At 51.7% G+C, this 12,840-nt stretch overlaps 1 protein-coding gene across 3 annotated transcripts in view; it reads left to right on the plus strand.

The window, feature by feature from the left end:
• The first annotated feature begins 2,962 nt into the window (after window positions 1-2,962).
• Window positions 2,963-12,840, plus strand: part of PPP1R16B (protein phosphatase 1 regulatory subunit 16B) — a 108,117-nt gene continuing 98,239 nt past the window's right edge. Inside the window, exon 1 of one of the 3 annotated variants that reach the window (XM_070381728.1) lies at window positions 2,963-3,097. The gene's annotated coding sequence lies outside the window, so the exon portion shown is untranslated. Of the gene's footprint in view, window positions 3,098-3,425; window positions 3,575-4,228; window positions 4,428-12,840 lie in introns of those variants that run through there. The other 2 variants (XM_005895982.3, XM_070381729.1) reach the window with 2 other exon arrangements.

Below are 12,840 nucleotides of genomic sequence, written 5' to 3' on the forward strand. Positions count from 1 at the left end.
CTGTCTTTATAGATTTGCCTATTCTAGACATTTGATAGGAATGGAATCATATAATACATGGTCTTGTAACTGGCTTCCTTCACCTGCATAACATTTTCAAGGTTCATGTTGTGGCATGTATTCATACTGCATACCTTTCGACTGTCAAATCACACTGCACTGTATGGATACATTATGTTTTCCAGATCCATTCATCTTTTGATAGAGATTTGGGTTGTCTCCCCTTCTTGGCTATCATGAATAATGCTGCCATGAACATGTATGTACAAGTTTGTGTGGACATTTGTTTTTACTTCTCTTGGGTACACACCTAGGAGTGGGATTGCTGGGTCATCCGGCAACTCTGTTTAACATTTTAGGGAACTGCCAGACTGGTTTTCAAAGGGGCTATACCATTTTACACTCCCACCAGCAAAGCATACAATTTCCAATTTCTCCACATCTTTGTCAACATTCGTTATTACCTGTCTTTTTGATCACAGCCATCCTAGTAAGTTTGAAAGTGTATCTCATTGTGATGTTTTCGTTTGGTTTTGGCCTTGTAGCTTGTGGTGTCTCAGTTCCCTGAACAGCGATTAAACCTGGCCCCAGCAGTAGAATCACCACGTCCAGGGAATTCCCTCACTGTGGGGTGTTTTTTTTTGGCTGTGCCTGTGTCTTTGGCTGCAACCTGTGGAAGCTTGAGTGGGATCTTGAATTGTGGCATGCAGGATCTAGTTTCCTGATCAGGAATCAAACCCATGGCCCCTGCATTGGGAGTGCAGAGTCTTATCCACTGGACTACCAGGGAAGTCCCCTCACTGGGGTTTTGCATTGCATTTCCTTGATGGCTAATGATATTGAGCATTTTCTCATGTGCTTATTGGCCACTTGTACATTTTCTTTGGAGAAATGTCTATTCTCACCCCTTGTTCATTTTTTGTTATTTGCCTTTCTATTACTGAGTTGTAAGAGTTCCTTATATATTCTAGATACAAGCCCCTTATCAGATATATGCTTTGCAAATATTTCCCCTCATTCTGTGGGTTCTGTGGGTTATTGCATTTGTTCGCTAAGGCTGCCATATCAAAATGTCACAATTGGGTGGCTTAAACAACAGAAATTTCTTTTCACAGTTCTGGAGGCTAGAAGTCCAAGAGCAAGGTGTCTGCAGATCTGGTTTCTCCCGAAGCCTCTCTCTTGGACTTGTAGATGACCGTCTTCTCCCTGGGCCCTCACATGGCCTTTCCTCTGTGCAAGGATCCTTGGTGTCTCTTCCTCTTCTTCTGAGGACACTAGCTATATTGGATCAGGGCCCCACCCTAAGGGCCTTAGCTTGACAGTCATCTCTTTGAAGACCTTATCTCCAAACACAGTTACAGTCTGAGATACTAGAGATCAGGACTTCAGCATGTGAATTTGGGGGGAATACAATTCAGCCCGTTACAGTTATCTTTTCACTTTCTTGATGGTGTCCTCTAAAGCATTTTTAGTGAAGTCCAACTTGTCTGTTTTTTCCTTTGTTGCTTCTGCTTTAGGTGCCATAGCTAAGAAACACTACTTAATCCAAGGTCATGACTTATGTCTATGTTTTCCTCTGAGTGTCATAGTTTTAGCTCTTAGGATTCAGCCTTATCTGTTTTGAGTTAATTTCTGTATATGGTGTGAGGTAGGGGTCCAACCTTTTTTTTTTTTTTGCATATGGAAATCCAGTCATCCAGCATCATTAGTTGAAAAGATGATTCTTTAAATTGTCTTGTCACTCGTTGAAAAGCAATTGGTCCTAAAAGTAAGGGGTTTTAGCTGGAATCTGTTTTATTCCATCAATCCCCATCTATCCTTATACTGTACTGCAGTCTTGATTATTGTAGCCTTGTGGTTAAGTTTTGAAATCAGGAAGTATGAGTCTTCCACCCGATTCTGAGTATACTTATCTTCAATATCAAAATGTTGTGAATGGTGTAAACGAACAGCACAGCGTGGGGATCTGGGCCCATACTCAAGGCATCATTTTAGGAAGGCAGGCTCCAAGTTCTATGCAAGCCTGGGAGAGATGGACTCCCGCTTGCTCTCTCAGCTACAGCTCTCCAGGATAAATCAATGGAAACATTCTGCAGAGAACAATGATCCCCTAGGGTTACTTTAAACATCTCTTTAAGTCTTCCCCACCTGTTCTGCTCTCTAATTGCTCTACTTTGAAACAGTGTCATTCAAAACTGGATTATTAATGAACTGAGAGGAAGCCAGGGGGCAAATTGGGGAGCTGGCTTTCAGAGAAACCGGGGAGGTTGGGGTCAGAGAATAAACCCAATCCAGGGGTTTTTGCTTCCCCAGCAAAGGTTATGGGGTTTTTCTTAGCAAACAGGAAATCACTAAACTCAGGTTATAGTGTCAGCCTCTGAAGAAAGTTGCTATATAGTACCAAGTAAAGGAGTTCTTTGAACAAGACTGCTAGGAACTGAACTATCATCCCCGAACTCCTCAAACCTAAGCCTTCTCTGCGCCCCTCTGGCTGGCCGTGGGGTGCCTCGGGCTCTAATCTGGAGACTGGGAAAGCTCAGGAAACAAGGCCCTTTGTGTAGAAGAGAACTCTATTGTTCTAAAGCCAGTGTTCAGCGAGTGTGGATTCCAGAGAATGTTTGGGGATGGATTTGTTTCCCCTTTGTTAACTTTCTCTCCTCTTCCTGGGGTGGGGTGGAGAGAAGGGTCTTCTCAATCCATTGTCCTATAGAGAAAAGATGGTGCTGAGTGCAGGGGCCTTCAGCCCAGGAAAAAGGATTGGGTTAGATGACAGGGGCCACAGTTTGTGTTTTACTTTCTATTTTAAGCGTTAGATCTCAGGAAGGCAGCCCCTTTCTAGATCCTGCACCTCCCAAACAGGGGCAGACGTCAGTGGAGGTACAACCACTTCCTTCCTCCTCCTCTACACCTCGGTCCCTCCCAGAAAGAGGAAATGATGCGATTCTACGTCGCAGGCCACGGCCCCCCATGTTCCCACTAGTCTGGCTCTCGTCTCCTACCCCTCAGCTAGGGGACCGGCTCCCACAGACCTGTCCCCAGGGCAAACCCTGGCTGGGCTCCTTGACGTCCTAGGAAGCCTTCTGATTCAGGCTTCAAGGTAGGAGGAGACATGAACCGCTGGCCCTGGTTTTAATGCTGTGTGACTTTGGGTGGTTTACTGCAGCTCTCTGGGCTTCGTGATGCCCTTCCATCAAATGGGAGCAAGAATACCGTCCTGGGCTTCCCCCTTTCCAAAGCGGTGATGTTGAAGGGTGGGAGGAAGACCGTAAGGAAAACTCTTTTCCGAACCCTGGTCGCGTCTCACCTGCCTTCAATTTCTAGCTGCTCAAAGGTGGTGGTGGAGGGGGATAGGGGACCCTCGCCGGGAGCTCCCGCGCCGTCCAGGTCTAGTCGAGAGCATGCCCACCCCCTTCCCGCGAGCTCAGGCCCCGCCTCGGGGGAGGAGCCGAGGGGCGGCGCGGAGGCCCGCGGCCGTGCAGAGCTGGCTTCTGTCGCCGCACCGGCAGCTGCGGCTCGGGGACGGAAGGACCGAGCCAGGGCCGGGAGCCGCCCGGGGCAGGGCTCGGGAGAGCGGGTGAGTTTCCCGGCGGCATCGCCGGCTGCCCTGCGCTCTGCGGCTTGACCAGGCAGGGGATGAGGATCGCGGCGGGGAGGTGGACCCAGCTTCTGAGGGTCTGACTGGGGGTGTGTGTGGAGCTTTGGCGAAGGGCCGGCGGCAGGAGATAACTGGGGGGGCTGGAGGGAGACTGGAAAGGCGGGTACCAGGCGAGCAGGGCTGGGGAGTTGGGCTGGGATGGGGGCGTTCTCCTGGGTCTTGCGCGCCAGAGACGAGGCCAGGGTACGGGGCGCACTGGCAGGTTGCTGGCTGGTGTCCCCGTAGCCGGATCTTGGGGCGGGCAGGGGGCATCTTGGCGGATTCTGGGCTCTTGGGCCGCCTTCTGCCTAAGGGGCGCAATGCTGGGCAGAAGAAGCCCCAACCGGCAGCAGACAGTCCGGGCTCCCAGCCTCGGGGCTGGCATGGGGGCGCCGCCCCCTCGCGTGGCGGCACTCGGTCCCCGCAGGCGGTGGCAGGGCGCCGGGAGCGCTCCCTGCCTGGGCGGGAAAGGTCCCGAGGGCAGGCGCCCCCGCATGCAGACCCGCCCCCCGCGGGATCCGGCTGACAGCGCCCCGCGGCCCCGGGGGAGACCCCAGCGTGGTTGTTCCCTATCTCCCCGAAGGGCCGCCGTGCGCCCGCGGCTGGGTCCCCCGCGCCTGGAGCGCGCCTCTCCTCCTGAGTCCCGCGCATCGACTCCGGCCGCAGGAGCGCCCCCGAATGCCTAGGATGGACTGAGTCTGTGCAGCCTTCCTCCGAGAGGTCGCGCAGAGGGGTCTCCCCAAGGTCATCCGAGCTGCCCAGACCGTCCCGCGTGGACAGCTAGAGATGCGAGGTATTTGCCTTCCCTGAAGCCGGCCGACTCCACCCCCCGCCCCAGCCACCCCCACTCCCCACCCCCGCCACCTCCTCCAGTTCGGACCGGCTTAGCGGGAGATGCTGATGATGCAGTTCCCAGCCTCGCGCGGATAATTGGAGCTTTGAATCTGGCCCTCCCAGGAGGGCCGTGCGGAAAGCCCCAGACTCGGAGCTCCCGGGCATCTCAGAAACCCAGGGAGAGAGAGACGCGGCTCCTTAAGAGCTTCTCAGAACCGAAAGCCGAGCTGCTTGCGCGCGCATGTGATTGAATTCCACATAATGGGCCGCTGTTCTCGCTGTCAGAAGCGCCCACCCGCTCTCGGCGGCCCTGCGCACCAGGTGCCACCTCTGAATCGCCCTCTGTGGAGGGCCCGGGGCCCCGGGGTACCAGGCGCCCTTGCCCGCCGGGCTCTCCCGGGAAGGCGCCTGCCGTTAGCCTCCTGGGCCGGCGCGGGTACTTCCCTGAGGGCCCTGCCATTTCCTGTGGCTGGCGAAGCACCGGAGAAAAACCCTCTGTGTGGGAGGCCTCCTCAGAGGCTGGTCATAAGCATCTTAGCTTAGCCAGTGACTCGCTTTCTTCCCGAGGGCAAGGCACTTGGCCTCCGGGAGCCTCAGTTGCCTCTAGGAGATGGGGCTAATCAGGCCGTGGGAGGATGGGGGCAGGACCGTGTGAGGTCCTGGCAGCCGGTTGCTCCGAGGTTAATACCCAGGCCTTTCAGAAAGCTTTGGAATGGGGCGTGTCTCCTTTTAGGCAGGAGCAGAAGTGGAGCCCTGGTGGGTGGTTCTGCAGGCACTGGGGGAGTTTCCACATCTTCCTCCCTCAGCTTTGTCATCAAGAGGCAGCTTGCAGGCGGCTGGTGGGCGCTGGTGAGTCCTTTGAGCTCCCAGCCTGCTCCTGGGCCTTCCCACACAACTCCCCTCCCCAGCCCCTCATCTCCCACGTGTCACCAGGATGTCGGAGGCAAGATGTCAACCAGGCCATTTTGGACCTTCAACTTCGTGCTTTCCTGTGAACTGGAGTCTGTCCAGCGGTGTCCCTCTCCCTGGAACCTTCCTGACCCCTCTCCTGGTCCCAGCTCATCCCAGCCTCTGAAATGTCTTCTTCAGGAAGACCACTTGATCCTTCCTCCCCCATCTTTTGGTCTCCTCCCACTGTGCCACCCATCTGCCAGGCTTTGGGTTGGGGCTCCCCGAATCCCTGTGCTCTCTGAATCTTCCCTGGCTTGGAGAGACATGGCAGGCAAGGTCCAGTGCACGCGCAGACTTTGTTCTCTTTGGTAACTGACACAGGAGCGGAGGTTAAATTCTAATCCACCTGTTAAGTTCGGGAGCTGGAGCCATAGGGCTAAGATGATGCTGACGCAGGAAAGTGGGTTTTCCCCCAAGGCAGTAACCTTCTGCAGAGCATCTTTGTTCTCTTTGGAAACTGGGGCCCCAGGTTCTTCTCAAACCCCACTCCATACCCAGAGTCAGCATTCTCTAATCAATGGAGTCTGCGGCCAGCCTGGACTTTTTGTGGGTCACGGAAGGCAGTACCTGGATTCCTGGGTGGTGTCTGGACTTTCAGGAACCTCAGCCAAGTTTGACCCTTCTGCCAATCTAATGACTCCTACTCCCATGCCACCTGCGCCTGGGACATGAAGCTCTCAGTATAGAGTGCGTCCCAAGTGGTATTCTTCCAACAGAGGCTGGGATGGTCTTTTTTTTAATCCTGAGTTCATCCTAGACATTGAGATTTTATTTTTTTGGTTGTGCTGGCTGTTCGTTGCTACGTGCAGGCTTTCTCTAGTTGTGGCGAGTGGGAGCTACTCTTCATTGTGGTGCATGGGCTTCTCATTGTGGTGGCTTCTCTTGTTGCAGAGCATAGGCTCTAGGCATGGGGGCTTCAGTAGTTGTGGCACACAGGCTTCATTGCCCCGCAGGATGTGGAATTGTCCCAGATGCCGGGATCGAACCCGTGTCCCCTGCATTGGCAGCCAGATTCTTAACCACTAGACCACCAGGAAGGAGAAGGCAATGGCACCCCACTCCAGTACTCTTGCCTGGAAAATCCCATGGATGGACTGAGAGACTTCACTTTGACTTTTCACTTTCATGCATTGGAGAAGGAAATGGCAACCCACTCCAGTATTCTTGCCTGGAGAATCCCAGGGATGGGGGAACCTGGTGGGCTGCCGTCTGTGGGGTCGCACAGAGTCGGACATGACTGATACGACTTAGCAGCAGCAGCAGACCACCAGGAAAGTCCCGAGACAGTGGAATTTCAGGAGGGCTAGGACAAGCCTGTCTCCTACAGAAGGCCACAAAGTTGGAAGAGCAAGGGAGTCAGATAGGTCTAGTTCAAATTACAGCTCTCTACCTAGAAGCTCTGTGACCTGGGTAAATTATTTACTCTCTCTGACTCCTGGTTTTCTCATCTGTAAAGTGGGAGTGGTAGTAATGCCTCCTCTGTGGGTTTGTGAGGATTCTCTGAGCCCTTGATGCATAGAAAGTGCTTAGTGCAACACCAGGTAGGGGCAGGAATGCAGGAAATGATTATCATCACCACCACCACCATTTCCTCCTTTGCACTGTCGTCTCATAGGTCCCCTCGCCACCCCTTCTCAGTCCAGGGGAAGTCAGAACTCTCTGCCTCTAGCTAACAGGACAGGGAAAGCCCCTCAAGCCTGGGGGTGGGAGGGGGTTGATTTCTGGGAATCCAAGCCCAGCATCAGCCTGTCTCTAGGAAGTCATTTCGCCTTTCTCCTATGGCTGCCATTTTGCAGGGTCTGTTGATTCATTCAACAGATGTGTACTCCCTTTTAGCCATTGTGCTTAGAGAGGGATTTCAAGATGAATAAAGCAGCTCTCAGGCTTCTCGATCTACGGGCAAAAAAAGTGATAGTGAGAACACAGCTTCACTGGCAAGAAGAGAAGTGAAGAGTAGAGGGAGGGATGAACAGGTGGCCTCAGCTAACGAACCCAGGTTTCATTCCTGAGTTTGCCACCTCACAGCCAGCTGGTGATGGACAGATGTGTTACCTCTGAGTGGTGATGTGAGGAAAAGAGGGAACCATGTGGGTAAAAAACCTCAGTTCAGAGCCTTCTAGATATTAATCACTGCTTGCACATGTTGGCTGCTATTTTTTTATTATTTACTTATTTGGCTGTGCTGGGTCCTCGTTGCTTTGTGGACTTTTTTTCCTCTGGGGGCTACTCTAGTTGCAGTGCACGAACCTCTCATTTCAGTGGCTCCTCTTGTTGTAGAGCACGGGTTCTAGGTCACAAGGGCTTCAGTAGTTGCAGCACTTGGGCTCAGCGTTTGCGGATCCCGGCCTTTAGAGCGCAGACTCAGTACTTATGGTACATGGGCTTTGTTGCCCTATGGCATGTGGGATCTTTCTGGACTGGGGATTTAACCCGTGTCCTCCGCATTGGCAGGCAGACCCTTTACCACTGAGCCACCAGGGAAACCCTGGCTGCTGTTATTATTAGTCTGCAGTGATCAATAGCAGGTGGGCAAATTTTGCTGTTGGGGCACATGTGAGCCCTTCAGACACAGTTTTCCAGGTGGCAGCTAATAAGGTGGGGTGGAGGGGAGTGAGCAGCCTGAGCTGAGAAAACAGCGTATGCAAAGACATAGAGGCTTAAAAAGTGTTTGGTGTCTTAGAGAGCAGTGGTCAGAGTTAACAGCTGGAAAGCCATCACTGTAGGGCATGATGGAGGCGAGGTCAGGGAACAAGAGGCCGTTCTGCTAAGGGGTCCCGAATGATTAAATGCTTGTTCACCCAAAGCAGGCCTCCTACAGCTTATGGAGCCATCTGAATCCAGTCTAGAATTTACTGCTGCAAGGGAGGAATGGCTGGCCTGTGCACGTTTGCGGATACGTTAACTGTCCTTTCCTCTTCCTTCTACCCGGAAAGCACAGACGTTCCCTCCTTCTTCCTGAGATGTTTTTGCTACTTGTGCACCCGTGTCTCTCACCCTGGGACGTTTCTCATTTGGAGGAAGGGGGTGTGGGTGGAGGAAGCGCCACCATCTCGCTCCCTTATTGACCATAAGAGGGGACTAAGTGCTTTTCCGGATGTTGGTCACTGTCCAAGGTCTTTGCTTGTATTGCCATCGAATCCTCATACAGACTTACTGAAGTAGATGCATTTATCCCCACTGTGCAGAAGGGAAAATTGAGGCATAGAGAGTGAGGTGATTTGCTAAAGGGCTTATAAATGGTGAGAACTCATGTCTAGAGGTCTCTGAAGTTGCTCTGTGCTTATGTGTACCACCTCATGCATGCTCTTGGTAATGCTGCCTGCAGAATGTCTGGCTTCTTTCACCATGCACCCCTGGATGCTAGACTGCAGGCACCTTAGTGATGGGTCACAGTGGGGTGTGCTCCAGGTATCTGGCGACTACCCTAGTCTCTCCTGGCCTTGACTTTTGGGAAGTTCCTGAGTGCAGGCGCTTGGTGATGGGGAGCTATTCTTGGATGTCTCAGAATTCAAGGCGACCTTCCTGGCCCGCTAGTGTCCCACAAATGTGCCTTGACGCAGGCAGTTTGCAGCTTGATTGATGCAGCAGGTGGTGACTGAGCTCCACGGTGACCCCAGGAAGGAATGAGTCTTTTAGGATGGGGGGTTAGAGCATCACGTGACCATACACCCTGCCTGTTTACAGAAGACATCAAAACAAAGGCTCGAATTTTCTTTTCCACAGGAGGCAAAGTTCAAGGCCAAGGTTCAAATCCTGCTTTTGCCTTTCACTGGTTTTTGGGCCTCGGCCAATTTTTTCACTTCTTTGCACTTCAGTTTCTTCATCCAGAAATACAGATCATACATGCATGTATGTGTGTGTGTGTATAATTCAGGGTTGTGATAAAGATTTGTAACCCAACATAAAATTGACTTCCACATCATAGATATATTGATGTAACGTCCATAAAATTTTCCTCCATGGTGCTTAACATAACTGTGATTGTATGGCTATTTGTGGTCATTATTCTTTTACTCTATCTCTCCCACGAGGTCAGTGGTTCTCGGCCTGGGGGCAGCTTGGCTCTCCAGGGGACATTTGGCAATGTCTGGAGGCATTTTTGGTTGTCACAAGTGGGAAAGTGCAGAAGGGGCAGGGATCTACTGGCATCTAGCAGGTTGAGGCCAGGGATGTAGCGAGATACCCTGCAGTGCCCAGGGCAGTCCCCCTCAACAAGGAGTTGTCCAACTCCAAATGTCAACAGTGCCAGATTTGAGAAGGCTTCTACTGGCCATGAGGCCCCTCAGGTCAGTGACTGTGTCTCATTCAGTCAGCCCTGTGTCCCCAATTGCCCAGCATGACAGCGGGCACACAGGAGACAGTAAGCATTAAAGGGATGAATGAGGACTTGGAAGGCCTCATGTCTCTTGGAGTCCAGGAGGTTTGGCTTGTGGGACATTTTGAATGAACAGGAGAGAGATGCAGATGAACTTGAGCGATGAACGTTGGTCATTCAGGCCAAAGAAATTCAGACCAAAGCTATTTTCCTTCCCGCCCGTCCGCCAAGGAGGCACTTGGGGGCCCGAATTATCTGAATTGTTCTATGATCATGGCTGCACTTTGCTCACATAGACACAGGTCCGCCCTTTATCTGGACAAGCAGGCTGGGGCAGGGGAAGGTAGGTACTCACAAGGAACACCCTCTCAGAGGGGCCCCTGGGATTTGCCAAGCTGGGGTGCAGCTGCTGTCAGCTTCCTGTTTTTTTCCCTTTCTGGTGGAATGAAGGAAACCACTGAATGGCTGTTTTTCCACTGACATTTACAGCAATGTGATAGGCCTTGGATTAATGAGGTCAAGCTCCAGTGTGAAATCTGCCTGATAACTTGAAGCTTGGCCAACAGGAAGACACGGCTTGTTTTCTTTGGGCATTTGATGTCTTTGGATGGCTTTGGCTAGGGAAGTAGGGGTCACAACTCTGTACAAAAGACGGGAATGTTTTATGCCCCAGAATTACAGAGGCCAGAATTGTCTTTTTTTTTTCAATTTATTGGGAAGGTTTATTTTCACATGGACTTTGAAATAAATAATTCATCAAAAGGAAGGTTCACCATGAGCCCTAGGTTGGCTGCTACATCAGGGCCATTAAAAGGACCACGCTGTTTTTCTGGGCCTCCCTGGGAGTCTGAAGGAAGAGACTGGCCCCAAAGGGTTTTTGGACAGGTTAGAGCTGCACGTGGATTAGAACTCATTCTGATGGGGGAAGGGGTCTCAAGCATATGCCTCAGATTTGCTTGCGGGTTTCTGTAAGAGGCAGAATCTGATTCCTTAGGTCTGGGGCCTGGACATCTGCATTTAGAATAACGTTTCAGAAGGAGTCATGTGCTGCTGGTCTGTGAACTGCACTTTGGGGAGCAAGGGTCTATAGCTGAGGGGTCCCCGGTGTCACCCACTCCAGCAAATTCGGCCTGTCATGCCTGCTCGCACAGCCATCTGCTCTGTGGGCTGGCTTGCAGGAGAACAGACTTACTGTGCCCCTTCTCTGTGCTCAGACCTGGGACCAAGCATGAAGGAAAGGCTGCTTGCTCCCAAGGAGCCATGGAAACACCTAGAACAGGTGCGAGGGGCTTCTGGTGCTTCCAGAAACATGTGTCGGGGGGACACAGTGTCTTGGGTCCCCTGGTCACCTGGGGCTTGTTAAACACACAGATCCCTGGGCCCTAGACCAGCCTACCTGCGTCAGAACCCGCCATGGTGGGGCCCTGGGAGTCTGTATTTTTCAAAAGTGTGCCAGCCAGATTCACAGCCAGGTTGGCAGAGGGGAAGGAAGCCAAGAGGAAGAGCTGGCAGCATGTGGAAGTTCACTGCTCAGGAGGCCGAGTGTAGGGTTGTAGAGCTGTGGACTGCCTGATGGCACCCGGCTGATAGAGGGGCCAAAAGCTAGCCTGCTCCACTTGCCAAGCTTTGTAACCCTGCGGGGTTGCATCTGCCTGGGAGGAAGGGCACCTTTTTTCTTTTTTCCCTTATTTATTTCTTTTTTGGTTGCACTGAGTCTTCGTTGCTGCTCTTGGGCTTTCTCTAATTGTGGCGAGTGGAGGCTACTCTTCATTGCAGTGCACGGGCTTCTCATTGCGGTGGCTTTTCTTGTGGATCGTGGGCTCTAGAGCGTGGGCTTCAGTAGTTCTGGTGCACAGGCTTAGTTGCCGCACAGTATGTGGAATCTTCCTGGACCAGGGAATGAACCTGTTTCCCCTGAATTGTCAGGTGAATTCTTATCCATTATACCACCTGGAAAGTCCCTTTTTCTTAATATTAATAATAATGGTTAACATCTAGTTCTTATCTTATGAGCCAAGCACTGTTTAACTTTTAGTCCTCCTAGCAACTCTTAAGAGGTGGCCTTACTATGACCCTGATTTTACTGCTGAGGAAAGTGAGGCACAGAGAGGTTCCATGATTTGCCCCAGGTCACACAGCCAGTCAGTGGTGGAGTTAAGATTTGAATCCAGGCTGTCTTGCTTCTAAGTCCTTGCACTGAATCATGATGCTCTCTGACTCTGGGCAAAAATGCAGTTGCACTTCATCAGCTGTCCCTGCCCTGAAGGAGTGCCTTTCTCCAGTTCTTCCTCAGATGGAGGAAAGGCTGGCAGTGACTTTGGCTAGCTCTGGGGTCAGACCTGGGTTGGATCCTTCCCTCTCCCACTTAATGTGTCCTTGAGAAGTTATTTGCTAACTTTGCTGAGCCTCAGTTTCCCCATGTGTAAAATAGGAATAATAATAGTATGAGATGATATGATTATTTAACCTGTGTTTGGCACATGGGGTGTACTGGATACATACTAACAATAATTATTACCTTAGTATCCATGCAGTCAGCCTCTGGGAGTCTATTCAGAAGGGACAGGTGAGCGGAGCCCTGTGTCACTTACGTCCCTGGTGCTCGGTCTGTCGTTTTGTTCACCCTGGTTACTTATGTCTATTACTTACCGAGGCATTCCTAGCCTTTGCTTCTTGGCGCTGATTGCAGGCCCCGTGTCCATGCCAACCTGGTGAGTTCTCAGAATTTCTTAGCTCCCAGAACATTTTAGAGTCTCAATCAGAGCAGGCTTTATTTCCTGTCATCCAAGAGCAAGAAAAAGGCACATATTCTCACACTTACTTTCTTCAGGGCGCTTGGCTCTTCTTTGGTGACTTTCTCTGTCCCCAGCTTCCTTTCTGGAACTCTGTAGCTATCACCTTCTCCCCCGTGAACTGGGCAGAGAGCAAACTCTTTAGAGTCATTGCTTACTATCTTACAAAGAAACAGAGAAGGGGATTTCCTTGGTGGTCCAGTGGCCAAGACTCCGTGCTCCCAATGCAGGGTGGTGGTTTAGTTGCTCAGCCATGCCCGACTCTTGCGACCCCATAGACTGTAGCCCGCCAGGCTCTTCTGTCCATGGCATTT

The sequence above is a fragment of the Bos mutus genome, chromosome 13 (genome assembly GCF_027580195.1).
Source record: "Bos mutus isolate GX-2022 chromosome 13, NWIPB_WYAK_1.1, whole genome shotgun sequence".
NCBI classification, from domain to species: Eukaryota; Metazoa; Chordata; class Mammalia; order Artiodactyla; family Bovidae; genus Bos; species Bos mutus.